Raw genomic sequence first — 24,747 nt, forward strand, 5'->3', positions numbered from 1 at the left:
ATACAATTTAGTTTGAGCATATTTTGAACGCAATAATTTATTAACAACTTTAAAAAGGTTTATACGAGTATACGACCTCCCCTTTAATGGGAGTACCTAATGATAAATGGACTGTTCCATTTGTTATGAAATGAAAATTGTTATTATAGTCGGTTCGCTAAACTCAGGCATAACTGGCTAGTGGTAATTTTTTTGTTTCTTGCCAATTTTGCCAAAATAAGCAAAATTACTGATTATTTAGTAATTATTAACTATTTAGTAATTTTTTTTGCCAAATTGGCAAAATTAATGATTAAAATCACTAGCCAGTTGTGTCCGAGTTTAGAGAAAAGACTATATTATTATGAAATGTTGTTTGGAATAAAAAATATGGTCTGATATGTGCAATTACATCCTTCTTAAAGAAAATGAAAAAAAAGTATTTCCTTCTAATGGAAAAAAATATTTGAAAATTTTTCTCAAATTATGGATACCAAAAACATTTTCATTTAACTCTTTTATTTTTAATTTGACAACAAAAGTTATTTTTCATAAAAAGCTCTTCATGGTCAAAGATTTATGATGCAACCATCATATTAAATCAAATTTTATTAATTTTATACGAGGTATATAAAAAATATGAATTTCGAATAAGAGTAAAGTACCTTTATAGTTCATAACATTTAAATTAGAATAATATAACTGCACATTAAAACATAATTTTTAATTCTAAACAACTTTTCATAATAGCAATTGTCCATATTATGAATTAAAATACGTAAATAAACAAAGTTTTCATTATGATAATGCTCGTATTTTCAGCTTGTTGTTTATAAATAAAAAAAACTAGACCCAGGCAGATATTATTTCAGATTTTTTAGGTGATTTTAAACAAAAAAGGTCTTCTGTAATTTTTCTCTAAAGTTGATCGTTTTCTAGTTATAAACAATCTAAAACTGAAAAAAGGACGAAATATGACGATTTTCAAGTCTCCTAAACATAAGTATAAAATATCATTTTTGAAATTACGAAATACCTAAGTTCAAGCTCAAACCTTACTCTATCAGTTCTTGATAAGTGTTTTGGACTTACTTTATTCTGAAACATTGTTTTTTAGTTGTTAATGCCCGTCTTACCATAAAAAACCTTCCTCATTAACAATTAAAAAAATATGTTTTAGAATAAAACATTGCTAAAATTCTTATTAGTCCAGAAAGCCACTGCGCATCCGCTAGGAAAAATATTCCGATTCGGATTTTGTGCACAATCTTACTCAAAAAGGACTCCTCTTTACAAATTTGCATGTTGCCAGGACCAAAAGGTGATCAAAAATTTTTTAAACGTTTTTTTTTGTTTTTTTCCTAAAATTATTTTTTTTGCATGGAAAAAAGTTATTTTTAGGTTTTTTGGATCATTTTAAACAGAAAACGTCTTTAGTGACTTTTCTCTAAAAACGGTAGTTTTTGACATATAAGCGATTAAAAATTGAAAAATTGCGAAATCGGCCATTTTTAACCCTCAAAAACTATGTGAAAAACTGAAAATTTGAATGTTGCCAAGGTAGGAAGATATTTTTTAAACATCGTTTAATGAAATCCCGAAGAGTTTCTTGCAATACAATATTCAAAACTCCTTTTTTTTTTTTGAAGTTATACTTCTTTAGGCGCGATTGAGATTGAGGGTGAATTTGTGAAAAAATGTTGTATAATATATTAGTTTTTATTGTTGTGAGGACAGAAATAAAATCAAACTTATAATTATAGTGACTTTTTAAATAGTTTTGAAAAGCCACATGTACGTAATTCTAAATGTTTCAGTTGTATTCCAATAAAAAATTATCTTCGTACCTATTTGGATAATGTAAAAAAAAATAATGTACTTACCTAGTGCTATGCTATACCCCTAGTAGGCAATGCTTTAATTTACATAATCTGATTGCGAACAAACTTTCTACAAATTTTCATCTAATGTATCGTTTTCTTACTCTATATATTGTTGTATTTTAATTCGACAAAAATCAAACTAATAAAAATTCATATAAACAAAATGTCAAAAAGTTGTTCAGTTTGGGTATATTCCCACATGACGTATACGCGAAGGTGGTGCAGTTTGAAATCGCTTTAACTCTCGTACGGCGGGATACACGGGAAGTAGGTTCAAGCCCAATGCAAGTTATATCATTTTTTTTATTTTTTTTATAGATTTTATGATTTTAAGTATATTATTATATAATTTTTTTCAGAAAATACGTATTTAATTAAAATTTTTGGCAACAATTATTGTTCAGAAATCATTTGTGACATTTTGCAATGTGTTTGTGTGTGTTTTATTCCTTTATTTTTTTAATTTTTGGTATTGTTTTAATAAAAATTTTTGGAAAGTAGTAGAGAAACTGTTTAAAGTATATTGATTTCGTTGAAATCATATAACAGAAATATAACTTCTTACGTGCGTACAAAGTACACACATTCTTTTTTTTTAATTGCTAATCAATCGTGCGCGACACTATTTTCCACCGAGAGTATGGTGCAAATGAAAGGAATAAATTCGTTACTTCGTAAACCGGCGACTTTAAGGAAAATCCGAAACAGGTCGATTTTTATTTTTAACTTATGATATTGTGGCATATATTGTATACTAGTGACGTCATAGTGATTTTTTTAAATGAGAGTAGGGGTCGTGTGGTAGCTCATTTGAAAGGTTCTTCAATTCTCTATTCAGTAATGTAAACATTTACATAATTATTTATACAGGGTGTCCTTCTACTTCTTTTTTTGTCAAATAATTTAAATTAATAAAAAATTTTTGGACACCCTGTATAAATAATTATGTAAATGTTTACATTACTGAATAGAGAATTGAAGAACCTTTCAAATGAGCTAGCACACGACCCCTATTCTCATTTAAAAAATTCATCGGTTAGGTCATCACGTCCAGATGGATGACGTCACTAGTATACCATATATGTCACAATATCATAACTTAAAAATAAAAATCGACCTGTTTCGGGATTTTTCCTTAAAGTCGCCCGTTTACGAAATAACGAATTTATTCCTTTCATTTGCGCCATACTGTCGGTGGAAAATAGTGTCGCGCACGCTTGATTAGCAATTAAAAAACAAAGGAGTTTTGAATATTGTATTGCAAAAAACTCTTAGAGATTGCATCAACCGATGTTTAAAGAATATCTACCTACCTCGGCAACATTTAAATTTTTAGTTTTTCACATAGTATTTGAGGGTTAAAAATGGCCGATTTCGCAATTTTTCAATTTTTAATCGCTTATGTCAAAAACAAATCATTTTTAGAGAAAAGTCACTAAAGACCATTTCTGTTTGGAATGATCCAAAAACCTAAAAAAACTTTGTTCCATGCAAAAAAAATATTTTTATGAAAAAAAAACAAAACAAAAACGTTTAAAAAATTTTTGACCACCTTTTGGTCCTGGCAACATGCAAATTTGTTAAAAGGAGTCCTTTTTGAGTACGATTGTGCAAAAAATGCGAATTAGAATATTTTTCCTAGCGGATGCGCAGTGGCTTTCTGGACTATATCGAGATCTGACAGAAAAAGGTTTGAACTTGTATTTATGTACTTGACGATTACAAAAATGACATTTTTTACTTGTGTTTTTGAGCCTTGAAAATTGTCATCTTTCGTTCTTTTTTCAGTTTTAAATTGTTTATAAGTAACTCGAAAACGATCAACTTTAGAGAAAAATTACAAAATACCTTTTTTATTTAGAATGCTCCAGAAAATCTGAAATAATATCTGCTCGGATCGAATTTACTTTTAATTTATAAAAAATGTCATTTTTAATTAATAATTAATTATATTTAGAACAAGATTAGATCGGGCAACCCTTGTTTTTTGTAATTGTTAACATGCTAAATTACATATCCAATAATTTTTATCCATTAAACAGATCATTTTGTGTTAATTTATTTCTCAGAAAACTGTATTCACCCTGGAAATTTAATTTCAGAAAGCAGCATTTATCTTTGAGATCAACTTTCAAAAACATTCTGAAGTTTTCCCTTCACATTGATGACCCTATTCTGAAATATTTATTTAACGTGCATTTCTGTCGAAATATTCCGCTCTTCTAAAAAATAAAAGAGCTGTCATCGAATGGAAAATATTCTGATGTAGGTTAGTGATATCGAAAAGGTCGTCTTTATTTTTTGAGCGATTGAACACTGACCCCATTTCATTAAACATTGAATGACCTCTCCCGACCAACATCAAGCACATGTAGAGATGGCACGGAAACGTGGAATTACGCTCGATGAAACTAGGTGTGCTCTTTCTATAAATCAGAATTGGACAAAATGTATTTTCCCGATGGAGTAATAAGCAAAGTACATAAATTTTAGGGAGACCAAACCGAAATGATATTTTATGGTTATATTCTAGACACGTTCAGGCTATTAAGCTTTTTTTTACAATACAAATATACTTTAATAAGCTTTTGCTTTTTTAATATCATTAATATTCTAATATTATAAAAATCCACAAGGAAAAAAGTTTGCCTGTAGCTAGCTGTAAACTGTAAACCATATATCACAAAAAATGTTTGTTAATTAAAATCGTTTATAAAAGATATATAATTTATTAAAAATTCACTTGAAGGGCTACATCACATATGCAGAACCATTTCGATCTAATACAGATTATCATCAGTGCTGAACCTAAAATAAGTATAACTTTTGAATTTAAAGCAAAAACTTGTATATGTTGTGAAGGGTCAAATGGTGCCCTGTGCTATATCTAGGATTATTTAAATCATCCATGTTATTTAAAACAATTTATGCCAATGCTTCCATTACTGTAATATTTTAAAGGGTCTTTCCCCATATATTTTTAATTTTGGTGGCTTGGCATGTAAACATCCTGTAAGTATAACCAAACCTTGTTTCTCAACCTTACACAACATCTAATATTTTTGCTTTACCTTCAAAGGTTATACTTATTTTAGGTTCAGCACTGATGATGATCTGTATTAGATCGAAAACGTTCTGCATATTATGTAATGTGTATGTACAACGGCCTCCTTTATTTAGATATAGTTACCGAAGTTATATATGTATTTTAACCCGTACAACACGAATTTTGTGGATAACAATTGATCCGGATGTCGATAAGATTGTTATAGGTAAACCAATAATTTGCAGAATTACATAACAGCGATTTTTCGCAAAACAAAACATTTTTTTGTACTTTTTGGGTCATTCTAAGGAAAAAATGTTCTTACAAGTTTTTTCTTATAGTCGGAGAGATAGAAGCGGATTTTGCGCGTGATAAGTAATATGGAAAAACTATACGGGGATATGTTGAATTAGTTGTGTACATGACTTTCCCCAACGGTCGGAAACCAGAGTGGGGGACGAGGGTAGTTATAAGGGGTCAAATTCGCGGTGTTTATTATTTTTTTTGTGACGCTCATGATCGAGATAGTGCAGCAAAATTTGGGAATAAATAGGTCATGACGTAACTATGTAAAACCTGTAGGGGCGGAACGCTGCGTGGCCGACAAAGGGGTGGGGGTAGGGGTGAATATTAAAAGTATATAGGGTTTTTTGCGACGTTCGTGATTGAGATAGTACACCAAAATTTGGGAATAAGTAGACCATGACGTAACTAAGTAAAATCCTAAGAGCCGGAAACCAAAGTGGAGGACGAGGGTAGTTATAAGGGGTCAAAGTTGCGGTTTTTATTATTTTTTTGTGGCGCTCATGATCGAGATAGTGTACCAAAATTTGGTAATAAGTAGGTCATACGTAACTAAGTAAAATCTCCAGGGGCGGAACTCTGCGTGGCCGACAAAGGGGTGGGATCAGGGGTGAATATAAAAATTATAAGGGATTTTTGTGACGTTCGCGATAGAGATAGTGAATCAAAATTTAGGAGTAAGTAGATCATGACATAACCAATCAAAATCTCCAGGGGCGTAAACCAGAGTTGGGGACGAGGGTAGTTTTATGGTGTTAAAGTCGCAGTTTGTATTATTTTTTTTGTTACGCAGCACAACATTTGCCCCTTGCGCAGCGATCCGCCCCTGCAGATTTTACTTAGTAATGTCATGATCTGCTTATTCCCAAACTTTGGTGCACTATCTCGATAACTAACGGCAAAAAAAACTCTTATATTTTTATACTCACCCCTGCCTACCACCCCTTTGTACCCCAAGCAGCGTTCCGCCCCCGTTACTTAGTTACGTCATGACCTACTTACTCCCAAATTTTAGTGCTCTATCTCCATCATTAGCATCACAAAAAAAATAATAAAAATCGCGAATTTTATCCCTTATAACTACCCTCGTCCCCCACTCTGGTTTCCGCCTCTGGGGATTTTACTTATTTATGTCATGGTCTACTTATTCCCAAATTTTGGTGCACTATCTCAATCAGTAACGTCGCAAAAAACCCCTTATATTTTTTATATTCACGCCTGCCCCACCCCTTTGTCGGCCACGCAGCGTTCCACCCCTGGAGATTTTACTGAGTTACTTCATGACCTACTTCTTCCCAAATTTTGTTGCACTATCTCGATCATGAGCGTCACAAAAAAAATAATAAAAACCGCGACTTTGACCCCTTATAACTACCCTCGTCCCCCACTCTGGTTTCCGGCTCTGGTGATTTTACTCAATTATGTCATGGTCTACATATTTCCAAATTTTGGTGCACTATCTCAATCACGAACGTCGCAAAAATCCCCTTAGGTATATTTTTTATATTCACCCCTACCCCCACCCCTTTGTCAATCACACAGCGTTCCGCTCCTAGAGATTTTACTTAGTTACGTCATGACCTACTTATTCCTAAATTTTGGTGCACTATCTCTATCATGAGCGTCACAAAAAAAAATAATAAAAATCGCTACTTTGACCCCCTATAACTACCTTCGTCCCCCACTCTGGTTTCCGGCCGTTGGGGAAAGTCATGTACACGACTAATTCAACGTATCCCCGTATAGTTTTTCCATATTACTTACCACGCACAAAATTAGCTCTTTGACTATTAGGATGCATAATTTTCGAGATAAACGCGGTTGAACTTTCAAAAATCGAAAAATTGCAATTTTTGAACCCGAATAACGTTTGACTAAAAAATAAAACAGCAATTATGCTATTTGAACGTTTAAATCAAATTATAGCAATTTTGATTATTTGCATTGCTAAAAATTAATTTTTTTATTGTTAAACAAAGCTATAAACACATAGTGCTTGAGTGTTCTCAATGCATATCTCATTAAAAATCTAACGAGTAGATACAAGTGCGAACGCCTGCAAACAGGCAATTTCTACGTCGCATGCATTGGGCACTCGTCAAAATGCTCAAACACTATTTGTTTATAGCCTAGTTTAAAAATAAAAAGTTAATTTTTAGCAATGCAAATAATCGAAACCGGTATAATTTGACTTGAACCTTCAAATGCGGTAAGCAGAAATGCTATTTTATTTTGTAATCAAAAGTTACTCGGATTCAAAAATATAAATTTTTAGATTTTTTGAATGTTCATCCGCGTTTATCTCTAAAACTATGCATCCTAGGCAAAAACTTATACGAACATTTTTTGGTTAGAATGACCCAAAAAATGCAAATTGTTTTGTTTTGCGAAAAATCGCTGTTATTTAATTCTGCAAGTTCTGTTTATAACAATCTTATCGACATCCAGATCAACTGTTACCCAAAAAATTCGTGTTTTACGGGTCAAAATACATAACAAAAACTTGGATCCATCCAAAAAAAGTCCATCTAAATAAAGGAGGCCGATGGCGACAACACTATATATAATACAATTTCTTTATTCAATTTTAAAAATATTATTCTAATATAAAGTGACAGTTCTTCGAGAATGACATAAAAATAATATTAATAAATATAATTATTATTATAGGTACAGAATAGTTTTTGGCGGAGGCTACTCTATTACAATGTGTTCTCTCTCCATTTATTGAAATCAGATTATCATCACAAAGACTGCTGGAAACGGCAGAAATGAAAGTCTTACGAAAAATAACAAACCATACTCTAAAAGACAGAGTAAGTGCTGTTTCAACATTATAAAAATTTAAACGTGCGAGGGTTAGAACGCACGACGACATTCCAGTGGTGGCGCATGTATTTAATCATATGGAGCCTTTCTCACTAGACGGTGGTTGGAACGTTCGGTGAACTCACCGTGTTTATGCCGTCCCTCGCTTACAACAACAGACGGCAGCCGTGCCGTTCTTAGTCACTAGGGATGGCGGTTGTTGACAAAACACCGGTTTTCGGTTGTAATGGTTTTTTTCACCTACGGTTTAACCTGTCGGTTATAACCGGTCAAAAAAAACGGTTATTCTCAAAACCGGTTTTCGGTTCGTTAGTCCGGCGGTTCTCAACCACCGTGTCGCGACACACTGGTGTGCCGGACGAACCTATCAGGTGTGTCGCGAGATTTACGAATACGATATTTTTATTTATATTTTTTTACTTGTTATAATACACCAATAATGCATATTGTTCTTGTTATGTTCTTACGAAATAAAAAATAATATGCTTAATATATTCATCTGTACTTCCCTACTAGGCTATTGATTATGTTCAAAATAAGAGAGCTAAAAGGAACTACAACATTAACGGGATTTTATTGTCTCATATAGTCATTTAAATGGGTGCGTTTTTGAAAAATGGATGAATTAGTCCCTAGACACAGGGTGAATTAGGGTGAGTGCTATGCACTTTTTAAAGACTTCTACAGGAAAATTGTTCCAGATTAAATTTACTATCGAAAGATTACATTTTAAAGTCAAAATATTTTTATTTACAAAAATATATTCAAAAGAAAAGCAAAAAACAACACGAAAGAAAGCAATTTTGTTTTTTGCCCCATAACTTTTTTTCACGGGGATATATGTATAGACATTGCTTCAGAAGAAATTAACTTACATTCTTTCTCGTTAAAATTACGTTTAGTAGAAGTCTCTAGGATTTATATTTTCCGAAATAGGATTTTTCAAAATGCGCCGCTCACAGCATTTTTGGACCATTTCCCCATTATTTCGCAAACATTGTTCTGTAACTTTTTTTACGCATTTCTAGGTATATGCAATGGTACATTTATTAGAAAGATGAGTCAATTACCTTTTAAAGGGTCTATTGTATAAGGTTGCTTGACTATTTTGAAGCAAGTTCTGCTTTTTCAAGGTTTTATACTTTTAATGATTTTTGATATTTTTTATGATTATTTTTTAAATTTCTCATTATGACTTTTTTTTCTTGCACATTTAGGGATATCCATTGTACAATAGAAAACAGCATATTTTCTTTACTTTAAAATGGTGTATTCCAAAAAAATCTAGGACTATTTTTAAACAAGATATCCGCAGGATATCCAAGAGTATCCGTAATTTGAAAAAAATTTAAAAATTTTTATTTTTTTTTTTCAATTAGAAGAATATAATTGCATATTATATAAGTTTTAATTCCAAATAATTTTTCTTAATAATATTTTTCGATATTGTGACATATAAAGGTTTTACTCCTGAGCAAATTAATATTTTTTAACATACCTCGTACACTGTTAATAAAATTTTATATCTGATGATCGCATTTTAGGTTTCAGACTAGGCACAGCATTTTATAAAGAATAACTTTTTTTCATAAAATTAATACTAAAAAAGTTTTCCATATGGTTCCAACTATTGCATGTGTATATGTCACACTTTGAAAAAGCATATCTTGTTTAAAAATAGTCCTAAAATTTTTTTACAGTACACCATTTTAAAGTAAAGAAAATGAGCTTTCCTTTTTATTACACAATACATATACCCAAATATACAATAAAAAAAGTTATAATGAGAAATTTAAAAATAATCGCAAAATATATCAAAAATCGTTAAAAGTATAAAATTTTGAAAAACCATATCTTGCTTAAATATAGCCATACGGACTTCTACGATAGAACATTTTAAAGTTAATTGACTTCTCTTTCTACTAAATGTACCATTGCGTATACCTAGAAATGCGTAGAAAAAAGTTACAGAACAATGTTTGCGAAGTAACAAGGAAAATATCCCAAAATCGCTGTGAGTGGCGAAATTTGAAAAATCATATTTTGAAATTGTAAATCACAGGGACTTCTACTGAACGCCGTTTTAAAGAAGAAGGATGGAAGTTTTTTTTCTGTGACGCAATGCCTATACCTATATCCCCGTGGAAACAAGTTATGGGACAAAAAGCAAAATTTTTATCTTTCATGTTTTTTTTCTTGCTTTTCTTTTGGATATATTTTTGTAAAAAACATGTTCTTGACTTTAAAATGTGATATTTCGATAGTAAATTTAACCTGGTATAATTTTCCTATAGACTTGTTTGCACTAAATGTGCATAGAACTCACCATAATTCGCCCTGTGCCTAGGGACTAATTCACCTCTTTCTTAAAAACGCACCAATTTAAATGGTAGCACTCCGCGGTTTTTTCACCCAATAGATTACATTTACATTGAGCTTTAGTTTGCGATACCCCGATTCTAATTGTGTCAATCCATATCAGTATAGAAATCTGTCATCAATGTTGTCAAATCGGTTTCGGTCAGCTTAAAATTTCTCATTCGCGCGTGGGTGGTTAAAAATTTTCACATTTTTTGTCTGAATTCATATTTTTTTCCACTTATCCGGTTTTTCACCGGTTATAACTTTAAAATGAAAAAACCGGTTATAACTGGGACAAAAAAACAACCGGTAAAACCGAATATTGCGGAGTAAAACAACCGGTTTTAGGTTATAACCGGTAGGTTTTTCCCATCCCCATTACGCACCCAGTAGAATAGGAGACTTAATGCATCCTTTCATATGATACTGTCGTTCAGTCGTACAAAGGTAGTTTCTTTGGTTGTTTGGTACATTATTTTCATTTACACTTTGTGGCTGTTTAAAGTAGATGCATATATTTTATATTATGATGTCTCAGATTGATAGTGAAATATTAATAACATTAATTGAAGCGAGACCTGTTCATTGGGACAAAACAATAGAAATATATAAAGATAGAAACTTGACAAGAAATGCTTGGAATGGTGTATGCCGTGCACTTTACAGTGCACGAATTAATTTAAATTAATTACAGTCCCTGGCCATATTAATATGACCACCTATGAATTTTTATAAAAATCAACTATTCCACTAGGTACGTTTTGTTTAAAATCTGATTTTTAAATTTAATTTTGTTTTGTAATGTTAATGTTATACATTAACCATATTATATTTACTAATAAACACGAATAAAACATTTGAAAATATTACATGTTTATATACTTTTTAATAATTTGTTGAACTTCTGACCTTAATCTGATGGAAAATATTTGAGAGCTTTTAAAACGAGAAATTTCCGATGAAAAGGTCACTAACGAAATTATTTTGATTAAAGGACTAATATATCATTGAAACCACAATGACAAATTGAAGCAAAAATAAATTAAACTGCATTCAAAGTATGGCAAGCGCTAATCAAAGTTAAAAGTGGCTCAACAAAATATTGGAAAAATAAAAATATGTGATATTTTTAAATGTTTTATTGGTGTTTATTATTAAATATAATACATTTAATAATAAACAGCAATAACCCATTTGAAAATATCACATATTTGTATTTTCTTAATATTTTGCTGAGCCCCCTCTAACTTTGATTACCGCTAGTACCCGTCTTGGCACACTTTGAATTCAGTTAAATTTTTTTTGCTTCAATTTGTTATTGTGTTTCAACGATATATTAGTTCTTTAATCAAAACCATTTCGTTAGTGACCTTTTCATCGGAAATTTCTCGTTTTAAAAGCTCCCAAATATTTTCCATCTGATTAAGCTCAGAAGTTCAACAAAATATTAAAAAAATATAAATATGTAATATTTTCAAATATTTATTGCTGTTTATTATTAAATATATGATAGTTAATGCATAACATTAACATTGCATAACAAAATTAAATTTAAAAATCATATTTTAAACAAAACGTATCTATTGGAATAGTTGATTTTTGTAAAAATTCATAGGTGGTCATAATAATATGGCCAGTGACTGTAATTTGACGAATTAGGTGATAAAAAAAAAACGGATCCTCTTATTTCTCTTTCTTCGACGATAAAGTATACACAACGCTATAATTTGATTTCGCTCCATACAAAATATACCTTTTATTCTACGAAATTATATTTAGTTTTATAGGGTAAACAACTCTATAAAATTATAGTTTAAAAAAAATAATTTTATTAACGTTTCGATGCCCAAAGCGGATGTCTAAACGGTAATGAAATCATTTTTTAGTTCAATTGTAGCTTATTTCCCATTTAGGATAGTTTATTACATAGATTGTATGAGCTAATTGGATGAGCTAATCCAAGACCCACAAATAACTTAGTAGAACAACGATTATAAAAACAAATTAAGGCTTTTAATTAAAAACATAAAAAATAATAACTGACAAAATAGAAATTCCAAATGAATTAAATACGCATTACATTACATTAGGATAAAAGTATGAACAAACAATACCCATGTGTAATGATACATCGTAATGATACATATCAGACATCGTATCATGTACCTACCTTAGCCACAAAGTGTAAATAAAAATAATATACCGAACAACACAGCAAAATATCTTCGTGCGACTAAATTCTTATTGTGTGAAAAGGAGAGGTGCGTCAAAACTGTCGCACGAGAAAACCCTCGCACGATCAAAATTCTAATAATGTGAAACAGCACTAAGAAGTGAGGAAATACAAACGAGCTGTGGTATAGAAGAAATAAATATGTAGACCAAAAGAAGAAAAATAGAATGGAATGAACACATAGAAAAAATGACTGAGAAAATAGAATAGTACAAATAGAAAGGGACAAGTCGGCAAATGGAAGAAGATCGTTGGAACGACCGAGGAAAAGATGGCCAGACAACGTCAAGTGAGTAGGGATGGGAAAAACCTACCAGTTTAAACCTAAAACCGGTTTTCTTACTTCGCAATAGCCGGTTTTACCGGTTGTTTTTTAGTCCCGGTTATAACCGGTTTTTTCTTTTTAAAGTAAAAACCGGTTATTAGGTTTTTACGGTGATTAGGATTAGGTTAGGTATTAGTTCGGATCCCAATCATAATTATTATTCTCAAGTAATTATTCCAAACAAAACCATAATTCAAATTTTATTTTATTTTATAAAATACAGAAGCAAACTGAAAGTGCAATCTCACATCAGCCAGAAACAATTATTAAGTTTTATTATAATATTTCCTTGAAAAGGTATTTGTAATCATAACATTTACATAAGAAGTGATCTGGTTGAATTAGACGCAAACATCACCTATTTTTCACTTAACTCTTGACATTGAAAGTGGGTGAATGACTTTTTCTGATTACCAAAAATAATGCTCTGACTATGAATATCGAATTACTGATTACGAATACGAATCTCCAAGAATTTCGCTACGTTTTCAAAACGATACACTCATACAGGAAGTGTTAAATGAGTTAAAATGTACCTATTCTACAAATATACAAACGTGTTAAACGTAATACATGTTCTTTCAATAGTACTAATTTTGATCATATTGACATCGAGACGAATGGAGTATCGCAAACTAAAGTGTATTGTAAATGTAACTTTGTAACCTATTGGATTAAAAAAACCGAAAACCGGTTTTTCCAAAAACCGGTTTTTTGGCCATTTATAACCGCCAGGTTGAACCGTAAGCAAAAAAAACGGTATAACCGAAAACCGGTGTTTTGTCAAAAACCGCCATCCCTACAAGTGAGGCTAAAAACCGAAGTAAAACAGGCATTGAGCCAATTCATAAAGTATGAAGAAGAAGATTATCAAATACATACTCCAAACGGCTTAATTTTTGTTTTTTTTTTAATACCTATTTGTCACTGCAATTAAGAAAATATCTGAAAATAATTAGAAGCATTTACTGATATCATACCGGAAGTCTTAGAGTTGAAGGTGAACTCAACGAATATGTGAAAATCATGCGTGGAATAAGGTAGTAAGGGTGTATTTTATCTCCACTAATCTTTAATCCAGCGTTTCCCAAATGGTGGGTCGCGACCCGGTACCGGGCCACGAAAGCAAAATGCCGGGTCGCCTCGCCGTTTCACATGAACATCTTTTTTTACACTGCGAAGTGCGGTGACTATCAAAAGGGAATGTTTAAAAAAAACTTTAATTGAATTAATTGAATAATTGAAGGAAGAAATTTCAATATTCTTAGAACAACACCCACCAACGGCTAGGGATGCAATATTTCAATTTAAAGACAGTTTTCATGATGTCAATCGGTTAAACAAGGTAGCCTATATTTGTTATATTTTTGACTTCTTCAACAATTTAAATATGACATTACAAGGTAGCAATGTAGCAAGAGAAGATGAAAGCTGCAACAAAAAAATATTTGCTTAATTTGTGGACACGTTGCGCGGAAGCAGAAAATTACAAATCTAACAGAACTTTAAAAAGTGTATAATGTGAATTCATTGCCGAATGTTATTTCAGCGGCTTTCAATGAACACCTGCCAGGACTGGGGGGCAAATCTGAAGGGATATTTTCCCGCATCCACAGGAACAAAGCATGGATAAGGAATCTATTTACAGTGGACGTAGAATCCAAGACAGGACTTGCGGATTTATATTGAGTCAGTAATTGAACTATCGTGTGATAGGGTTCTCAAAGATATATTTGACAAAATTCCACTGATATATTTTTAGCTGTCCTGCCGCCAGAAGTACCCAGTTTTAGCAGAAAAAGCGATAAAATTTCTAATTCCTATCGTTACAACCTGTACGTGTAAGGCAGGGTTTTCACTGTTCAACACTGCTTTTCCCCAAAAATAAATATAGGAACCGTTTGGAAGTCGAATCCACGAGGAAAATTTCCTGTAGTTGGCTGTATACCATTACAAAAACATAAAATCCTTTATAAAAGGTATATTTGTTAAAATCCCTATACAGGGCTACATCAAAGACAGAACTAGTTTTCAATCGGTTGACCGATCATCATCAGTGCAATCTTAGAATCTACATGCAAGCCACCAAAGTAAAAATAACAGGGTAAAAACCCTTTACAATTGATCCGTCATCGGAACATATGACTAAGATGTGAATTATAACATGGATGATTAAGATATCCAATGTTTTTCGCCCGAGGTACCAATGAGCTCTATCTGACAAGTTCACATCATGACTGTATGGAAGTCGAACCGGCCTGATCATAAAATTAACATATTTTTCTCCAAACGTGGAGTTTTTAGTGAACCAGAAAGAACTGCATACTTCTCATTAATAAAGTATTTGATATTATTATTTTGTTTTGTTACATTTTTATTTGAGCTAATGATTTTTTATTAATAGGTATATAAACCTATAATAGATATTTAAATATGTTTCCTTGTATACGTACGCCAGGATATGCAAAAAAATTAGTGGGTCACAAAGGATGACCACAAAAATAACCGGGCCACGGAAAAATAAGTTTGGGAACCGCTGCTTTAATCTCTACTGTAAAGGAATATTTATCGAAGCTGTGCACGAAACTGAAAAAGGCATTCTACTAAATAAATACCAGCTAAACAAACATCAGATATATTTCTGCATATTATGCAGATGACACCATAGTAATTCCGGACAACCTTCAGAAGAAGTCATATTAGCCTATTACAGTAAATCAATATAAACGTAAACAAGACAAACCTTATGATAATCAGCAAGACAAAGATAAGAGAAGGTCAGCTCTACGTCAACCAGAACCTAGTAGAAATAGTGACGCATTATAACTACTTCGGCACCATCATAAATGAACAATAGACCGACAACCAGAAGATTAGAGTGCGCCTCGGAAATGCTAGATCCACCTTCAACTAGGCGAGGCCTTCTTCAGAAGCCACAACGTCCCTCTTGGTATTAATGTGAGCATGTTGTAAACCTACGTTTTCGCTGTCTTTTTTATGGCGTTGAATTGTGGACCTTCAACGAAGATATGTGCAGAAGATTGAAAGCATTTGAGTTGTTTCTAAATATAACAGTTTCTATGCATAGAAATAAGCGACAGGTACTGCCACCATTAAATCTCGAAATTTTTAGTACTGCGGCCATATACACCTTCTACGAGGAAAATATACAGGGTGTTTCATTAATAATTGTCCATATAGTAACTGGAGAAACCTTAGCACAAAATACGAAGATTTAACCTAAAACACTTAAATAAAATGTGGTTCCTCACTGAGTTACAGGGTGTTTTATCTAAAAATTTAAAAACTATTTTTGTTCAGCATTTTAAAACTATTCGACGTATCCTTTTCATAATTGGCAGAAAGTGCGACTACTATACACCCTACTAAATTATGATAAACAAATGTTTATAGCTACTACCAGAGGCGTACGACCCTTCTCAAATTCTACGCCACTGGAGGAATTACTATTTTAGTGCCACTTTTAGATTCTCCAATACTTTCTACGTACATAATACACTCTTCACTGGCAACGATAGAGTTATTAGTTTTCGAGATATTTGAAGTTAAATATGAAACGGCACAGTTATGTTGGTTAATTTATGATATGATTCATATGATTAAAATTTAAAAATTATTTGTACCCAGTACTTTAAAGCTATTTGGCGTATCCTTATCATACTTGGCAGAAAGTGTAGGTACTGTACACCCTACTAAATTAAGATAAATAAACGTTTCTAGCTACTACCAGAGGCGTACGACAGGGGATAGTGGCTGGTTGACCCTTCCCAAATTCTACGCAACTGACGAAATTGCTATTTTAGTGTAATTTTTTGATTTTCCAATAATTTTTATGTAAATAATATACTCTTCATTCGTAACCATAAAATGATTAGTTTTCGAGATATTTGAAATTAAAAATGAAGCGACACAATACATTAATCAAAATAAACGTGTCGTTTTATTTTTAACTTCAAAGATCTCGAAAACTAATGACTTTATCGTTACGAATAAGGATTATATTATTTTCATAGAAATTATTGGAGAATTCAAAAATTGAACTAAAATAGCAATTTCGCAAGTGGCGTAGAATTTGGAAAGGGTCAACCATTCACTTTCTCCAGTCGTACGCCTCTGGTAATAGCCAGAAACGTTTGTTTAACGTAATTTAGTAGTTTGTACAGTACCTATATTTTCTGCCAAGTATGAAAAGGATACATCGAATAGTTTTAAAATGCTGAGCAAAAATAATTTTCAAATTTTTAGATAAAACACCCTGTAACTCAGTAAGGAACCACATTTTATTTAAGTGTTTTAGGTTAAATCTTCGTATTCTGTGTTAAGGTTTCTCCAGTTACTATATGGACAATTATTAATGAAACACCCTGTATATAAGGCGAAGTCCAGGAAGAACATCCTGATTAAAGAACCTCAGAACCTGATTGAATTTAACATATGCAGCCTACGCCTTTTCTGCGCTACTGCAGATAAGATAAAGATTGACATGATGATCACCAAAATTCGTCACGGATAGGTACATCAAAAAGAAGAATAAGTTCAATCATAGAGCTATTACTTCTTTCCTCTGTGTTTTTGCCTCTTGTTTACCACCAATCGGCATTGCACAGAAAGTGAAAAAAGAATTATAATAAACGGGTACCAGCTAAACAACATCAGATATGCAGATGACACCATATTATAGTATTTTTGGACTACCTTAAAGACCTACAAGTCCTTATGAACAAAATAACTTAATCACAATTACAGTCAGCTACATGGAATCAATATAAATGTAAACAAAACAGTTTATAATAATCAGCAAGAAAAGATACCAGCCCAGGCAACCAAGTGACGTCATATAACGTCAAGGAAACGTCAGTTTTGGTTGAATATATACAGGTGTTTGAAAATTACGTCATATAGACGTCTTTTGAAAGTGATTTTAAATACGTAAGGTTAATGACGTTAAAATACGTTTAAAAAACATTTTCATTTCAGACAATTTAAGTCTGACGTCACAAAATTGGGAGGAGCTTGTTTTATTACTCCAAACAATTTCCTTAAATAATGTTCATAAGAAATTTCTCATTTATTGTTTACGTGGTTTGTGTCTTGTGTAATAAAATAAGACATTTCATTTAGATATTTAGTTGAAGAAATATGTTAATTAAGAGATTTGTATTCGTTTTTGCTCAGTGAGTTAGTATAATGCAATATGCTTCTTGACAACTGTTTAAGGTTATGTTTATTTCTGTTAATGAACTAATTATGTGTTATCGAGTTTAATTAAATTAATGTTTAGCCTTCTAAGATTGCTTCAGAAGTCTACAAGATTTAGCTATGAGATGGCAAAGAAAAATGACGCTCATGTACTACTGTATACAGGTATTCCAAAATGAGTTGTTCATGATTCTTTTTGACTTAATGGACAGCGTTAAATTAAGACATTAAGTATGCTGGATAATTTGTTAATAAATTATTTATTAGTTTATATATGTTGTTTCAGTTTTGACACAGTAAGTGGGTAGGTATACTTATATAAATAGTGAACATTCTATAATGCGACGGCTGGTACAATCATGCAGAATCAATGTTAGATTGCTTCTAATGCACAAGCGATCTTAAACAAATGGTAGTAGGTACCTATAATATCTTCGACATATGGGACGTAGACCTATAGGTTTCATGTTACCTATTTTTTATACTACCTATTTTGAAACATCTGAAAGAGGTCACTTTTTGAAAGTATTAAAGACGTGATTTTACCGACGTACAAAAGTCGTCACCTTTTTGACGTCAAATCGATGAGACAAATACACGTGATTTTCAACGTCGGTACTATGTCATAAAAACACGTCAATTGGTCATTTTTATGACGTATTATCTACATTATAAAAACGTCGTTTGGTTGCCTGGAAGGTTAGCCCTGCGTCAACCAAAACCCAGTAGAAATAGTGACGCACTACGACTACCTCGGCGCCATCATAAATGAAGAGCGGACCAACAACTAGGAGATAAAAGCTCCCATCGAAAATGCTAGATCCACCTTCAACCAGATGGGGACCTTCTTCAATAGCCACAATCTCTCTTGGTATAAAAGTCAGACTGTTGCTATGCTACGTCTTCTCTGTATTTTTTAAAGGTGTTGAATTGTGGAGATGAATGAAGAGATGTGTACCTAGATAATTGGAAGCATTTGAGTTATTTGTATTTCGGAGAATACTTAAGATTCTGTGGACTGACCGAGTCACAAATGAGGAGGCCCTCAGAATAATGAACAAAAAGCGAGAGGTATTGACCACCATCAAATCTAAAGCGTTGCAATATTGCGAACACAGTAATCAATCATACAAGTCATCCTGAAAGGAAAATCTTTGTAAATCTCATCATCTGGCTCAACGTAACATATGTCCAGATTTTCCGCGTTGCTGCAGATAGGATAAACATTATTGCCATGATCCTCGCCAACATTTGTGAGGGATAGGAATATTAAAAAAAGGTAAATTCTAACTATTGACTACTAGTTTAAATGGTAAAAAAGGTTTACTTCAAATACCTACAAAAACTGCTGAATACAGCATTGACATGACGACGAGAGGAGGATATGAGATATAGGTATTACGCTGTAAAAGAATGTTTTAGATAAAATTAACTTGATTGGTTTGCTAACAAAAAAATAATCATGGAAACTGATTGAAAACAACTCTGACAAAAATACAATATAGAAAAAAATGACAGTGAATAAAAACACTGCAATAACAAAAAACATTGATAACAGAAGATGACGATATTCACTATTTAGCGTAGCACCGGACAGAGAATATTTTATCACTCTAACTTTCAACAATGATGAAGACATATTTTAAATAAAAATGCATAAAAACACAAAATGCTAAAATAAAAAGTGTAGGTTGTATAAACGAGCTATTACACTTTAAATAATTTTTTAATATAAATAAAAATAATCAACGACAAACAAAGATTTATATAACAATAAAACACTGAAAACATTTCTTTTCTATACTTCCACACAATTTATTAAAATTGAAGGCAAGAGAGGAATAGGACGCAAGAAAATGTCCTGGCTCCGAAACATAAGGCAATGAACAGGGATTAAGAGGAAACAGTAGCGATCAACAGGTAGCCAAAACGCGTTCCAAGATTGCGGCTGTAATTTTGAATATTCTTTTGAGATATTTGACACACGTATTCGTAATATAATTAAGAATGACGGTACAGAGCCCAATTTGAAAAATATATTAATATGTGGAAATTACTCTGTAATTAAATACAATATTAAAAAAACGAGCCTGTACCGCCATTAAGAAGAACAAAAAAATACACTTTCTTCAAATAAACTTTTTTATCCGATGCCTAGATTTTGTGTCATTTTGGAACTACTAAAATTTTTTATTTCATTAGTAGTTCCAAAATGACACAAAATCTAGGCATCGGATAAAAAAGTTTATTATGTACCGCCATTAAGAAGAACAAAAAAATACACTTTCTTCAAATAAACTTTTTTATCCGATGCCTAGATTTTGTGTCATTTTGGAACTACTAAAATTTTTTATTTCATTAGTAGTTCCAAAATGACACAAAATCTAGGCATCGGATAAAAAAGTTTATTTGAAGAAAGTGTATTTTTTTGTTCTTCTTAATGGCGGTACAGGCTCGTTTTTTTAATATTGTTTTTAATTACAGAGTAATTTCCACATATTAATATATTTTTCAAATTGGGCTCTGTACCGCCATTCTTTATTATATTACGAATACGTGTGCCAAATATCTCGAAAAAATATTCAAAATTACATCCGCAATCTTGGAACGCGTTTTGGCTACCTGTTGATCGCTACTGTATCACCTTAACGACATACAATCACTGATACACATTGCAAGAAACAGAGAGTTAATGGAAAATGTTATCGCCAACATCCATTAGTGGATTTGCATTTGAAGAAGAAGAAGACACAATTTATTATAACTATGTGACTACAGCTGTTTTGGCAGAGTGCCTTTCTCAAGTGATTTAGTTTACAATTTGTTTGCCATTTTAAGGTCTTTAACTGAAGAGGTTGAGGAGTGAGGAGCTGTTTGTCTCGAGTTGGTCATTCAGAATTATATCTGTATTTTTTAATGTATTAATTTCCATAGATTCTAATAAAGATAGCTTAAGGCCTTTATTTTGAATATGCAGAATTTGAAACTCTTCATTAAAAGAATGATTATGATCTAGAAGGTGAAGTGCGTATGTAGAAGTGTCTGTTTTTCTATTGTTGAAAGCCCTTTTGTGTTCTGCTATCAGTTTGTCAAAGGTTCTGCCAGTTTGACCGATGTAAGTTTTCGGACAGTCACCACAAGTTAGTTTACACTGTCTGAAAACTTACATCGGTCAAACTGGCAGAACCTTTGACAAACGGATAGCAGAACACAAAAGGGCTTTCAACAATACAAAAACAGACACTTCTACATACGCACTTCACCTTCTAGATCATAATCATTCTTTTAATGAAGAGTTTCAAATTCTGCATATTCAAAATAAAGGCCTTAAGCTGTCTTTATTAGAATCTATGGAAATTAATAAATTAAAAAATGCAGATATAATTCTGAATGACCAACTCGAGACAAACAGCTCCCCACTCCTCAACCTCTTCAGTTAAAGACCTTATAAGGCAAACACATTGTAAACTAAATCACTTGAAAAAGGCACTCTGCCGAAACAGCTGTAGTCATATAGTTATAATAAATTTTGTGGAAGTATAGAAAACAAACATTTTCAGTGTTTTATTGTTATATAAAATGAACTTCCATCAAGTAACGGTCGAATCCATCAACGAAACAAAGATTTCTTTAAAACAGAACATATTGCCCCCTTCCATTCGTTATTTTTAAATAATATTTAAATAGCATTTAATAATGTTAATATACCACCATATAATACCATCTAAATAAATTTATTTCTATTTTATTAATGCGTTAAATAGATTTTCCGGTTATAGATATTTTTTCGGCTTTTAAAAATTAATTTTTTTAGTATATTATAAAAAACAAAATAAGTATTTAAATATATTTGCATAAAAATAGTAAAAAACGCACTTAAATTCATTTCGGAAAACAAAAATTTACTTACGTTTTCCAGCAGCTGTCTCGAGCGAACACGCGGACTTTTTGACCTGCTTCTTGTCTCTGTGTGTACACCACTGTGAATCGGCGTCGCACCACTGCACTCTTTGACGCGTCGCTTCGCAATGTTCCGTCGCGACGCCTCTAACCGCCAACGCATCGATATTCTGTTTCCGTATACACACCGCGCCATCTATCGAGACGGACGATCAACTATCCAATGACGTCATAAGGCGGTAGTGGGTGTATTACTTTGGATTTTTCCAGAGAAGTTGGATAAGGTGTTTGTCGATATGGGTAACACGCAAAGTTGCAAAGTAGGTCTGTTGCTTGACTTAATATACAATGCTCATCGCAATTTAGGTCTTTATCCCAGGAAACGAAGAATTTAAAAATTGAAAAATTACAGGTCGATATTTCTTAACTTGAATATCTGGGGAAAGTTAATAGAAAAGACGTACCATATCGTGGGAAGCGAAATTTTTATTGCGTCATGGTTTTTTAATTAACTTCTTCTTCTTAACGTGCCCTATCAAGTCCCCTTGACGTTGGCGATTAACATGGCGAAACTGTCTCTGTCTCGAGCTATTCTAAATAGGTGTTCTGCTTTCTTTATTCCTGTCCACTCCCGGATATTCTTCAACCAAGAGGCCTGCTTTCTATCAATTCCTCTGCGTCCTTCGATTTTACCCATCATAATAAGTTGAAGAATATTATACCGGTCTCCCCTTACTACGTGTCCAAAATAGACCATCTTTCTATATTTGATGTTATCAAGCAGCTCGCGGGTAGCATTTGCTCTCTTATGGACTGCCACATTTGTCAGCATAGCCGTCCATGGTATTTTCAGAATACGTCTGTGCAGCCACATTTCAAAGGCCTCCAAACGGTTAATGGTGTATATTTTTAATGTCCATGCTTCGACACCATACAAGAGGACTGACCAAATGTAGCATTTAATCATGCGCTTTCGAAGTTGAAGTTGCAAGGTATCATTACAGAAGAATGACCTCATTTTTAAAAATGTCGTGCGGGCTATCTCGATTCTACATTTTATTTCTTTATCTGGATCTAGTTGTTCAGTAATATGGCAACCAAGATATTTAAAACTGGGTACTCTTTGAATATATGACCATCAACATATAAACGTGAATCTTGATGGGCCAAACGGCTAAATACCATGTATTTTGTTTTTGAACAGTTTATATTTAGGCCAAACTCTCTTCCCACTGTGTCAATGGCATTTAAAAGGTGTTGTAATCCATTCATATCATCACTTAAAATAACTGTATCGTCTGCATATCTGATTGTATTTATCAGAATTCCATTAACCTTCACACCCCATTCCAAATTATGCAGCGCTTCTTTAAATATTCTATCTGAATACAAATTGAACAACAGTGGGGACAGTATACAACCCTGTCTGACACCTCTTTGTATTTTGCATATTTCTGTTGATTTTCCATTTATGCAAGCTGTCGCTGTTTGACGCCAGTATAATTTTTCTATGATTCGCACATCTTGACTATCAACTCCTTTATCGTTTAATATTTTAATTAATTTGTGATGTTGTACTCGATCAAAGGCCTTCTCATAGTCAATAAATACAGCAAAGACGTCTTTCCTTTGATCTCGGCATTTCTGCAATAACACATTTAGTGCTAAGAGTGCGTCCCGGGTTCCCAGTCCATTTCTGAAGCCAAATTGTGTTTCATCCTGGTCTTCTAGGGTTATGAATTCGGACTTTAACCACTCTTCAGGGATATCACCAGTCGAATAAACATCATTGAAAAGTTTGACTAGTATTCCAATGTTTTCCTCATTTATGAGCTTTAACATTTCTGTAGGTATGTTGTCGGGACCAACGGCTTTCTTGTTTTTTGCCAATTTTATAGCATGTTGTATTTCTGATTTTAGTATTTCTGGTCCTTCACCTTCATCTAAAGTTTCCAGTTCTTCGGGTCTATCATCATTATACAGTTCATTTATATAATTATACCAGGTAATTCGAATTTCGTGTTCGTCTATTATCATTTTTCCCGACGAATCGGTTATAGTATGTGGAGTTTTCTTATAATAAAGACCAGCTACTTCTCTAACTTTTTTAAACATATTAAACGTATCATGTTTTTCATTCAACTTTTCTAATTCCTTGCATTTATCCTCCATCCATTTTTCTTTAGCTACCTTTATTTTTTGTTTAATTAGTTTTAATTAACATTAAGCAAAAAAAGGAAAAAAGTTCGTCAAACACTCCAAAAAATTCTAGTTTATGCAATAACATTATCTATCCTCTCAAATGCTTTAGACAAGTCGGTTTAAGTGCAATCCAGCCGAGAACTGTTTTCTAACGCAATCAGTGTAAGCTAAGTATCTAGTAGATTAGTAGAAGTCGACCAGGCAGGAAACCATGCTAACCAGTACGAAGCTGATTCTTCAGATTAATTGTCAAAAAATCAGTCACTAAAGCCTCTAAAATTTTAAAAATAACAGAAAGAATTGACGGAACGATAAGTAGAAATCAAGGTTTATCACCAGATTTGTATGGGCTCAACAAAAGTTCTCTTAAATTATGATGGAAGGTGTGCCATTTCCTTTAGTTCAAACATATTTTCGATATATGCTGTATACAGTTTAATAGTTAACCACAGCAAGAATTTCTAGC

At 32.5% G+C, this 24,747-nt stretch overlaps 1 protein-coding gene across 6 annotated transcripts in view; it reads right to left on the reverse strand.

Moving 5' to 3' along the window:
- Window positions 1-22,209, reverse strand: part of LOC114336036 (uncharacterized) — a 1,032,611-nt gene extending 1,010,402 nt beyond the window's left edge. For all 6 annotated transcript variants that reach the window (XR_007696076.1, XR_007696075.1, XM_050642551.1 and 3 more), the window contains exon 1: window positions 22,090-22,209. The gene's annotated coding sequence lies outside the window, so the exon portion shown is untranslated. The remainder of the gene's footprint in view (window positions 1-22,089) is intronic.
- Between the last annotated feature and the right edge of the window lie 2,538 nt (window positions 22,210-24,747).

This window comes from Diabrotica virgifera, chromosome 2, assembly GCF_917563875.1.
Source record: "Diabrotica virgifera virgifera chromosome 2, PGI_DIABVI_V3a".
In the NCBI taxonomy this organism is placed as follows: domain Eukaryota; kingdom Metazoa; phylum Arthropoda; class Insecta; order Coleoptera; family Chrysomelidae; genus Diabrotica; species Diabrotica virgifera.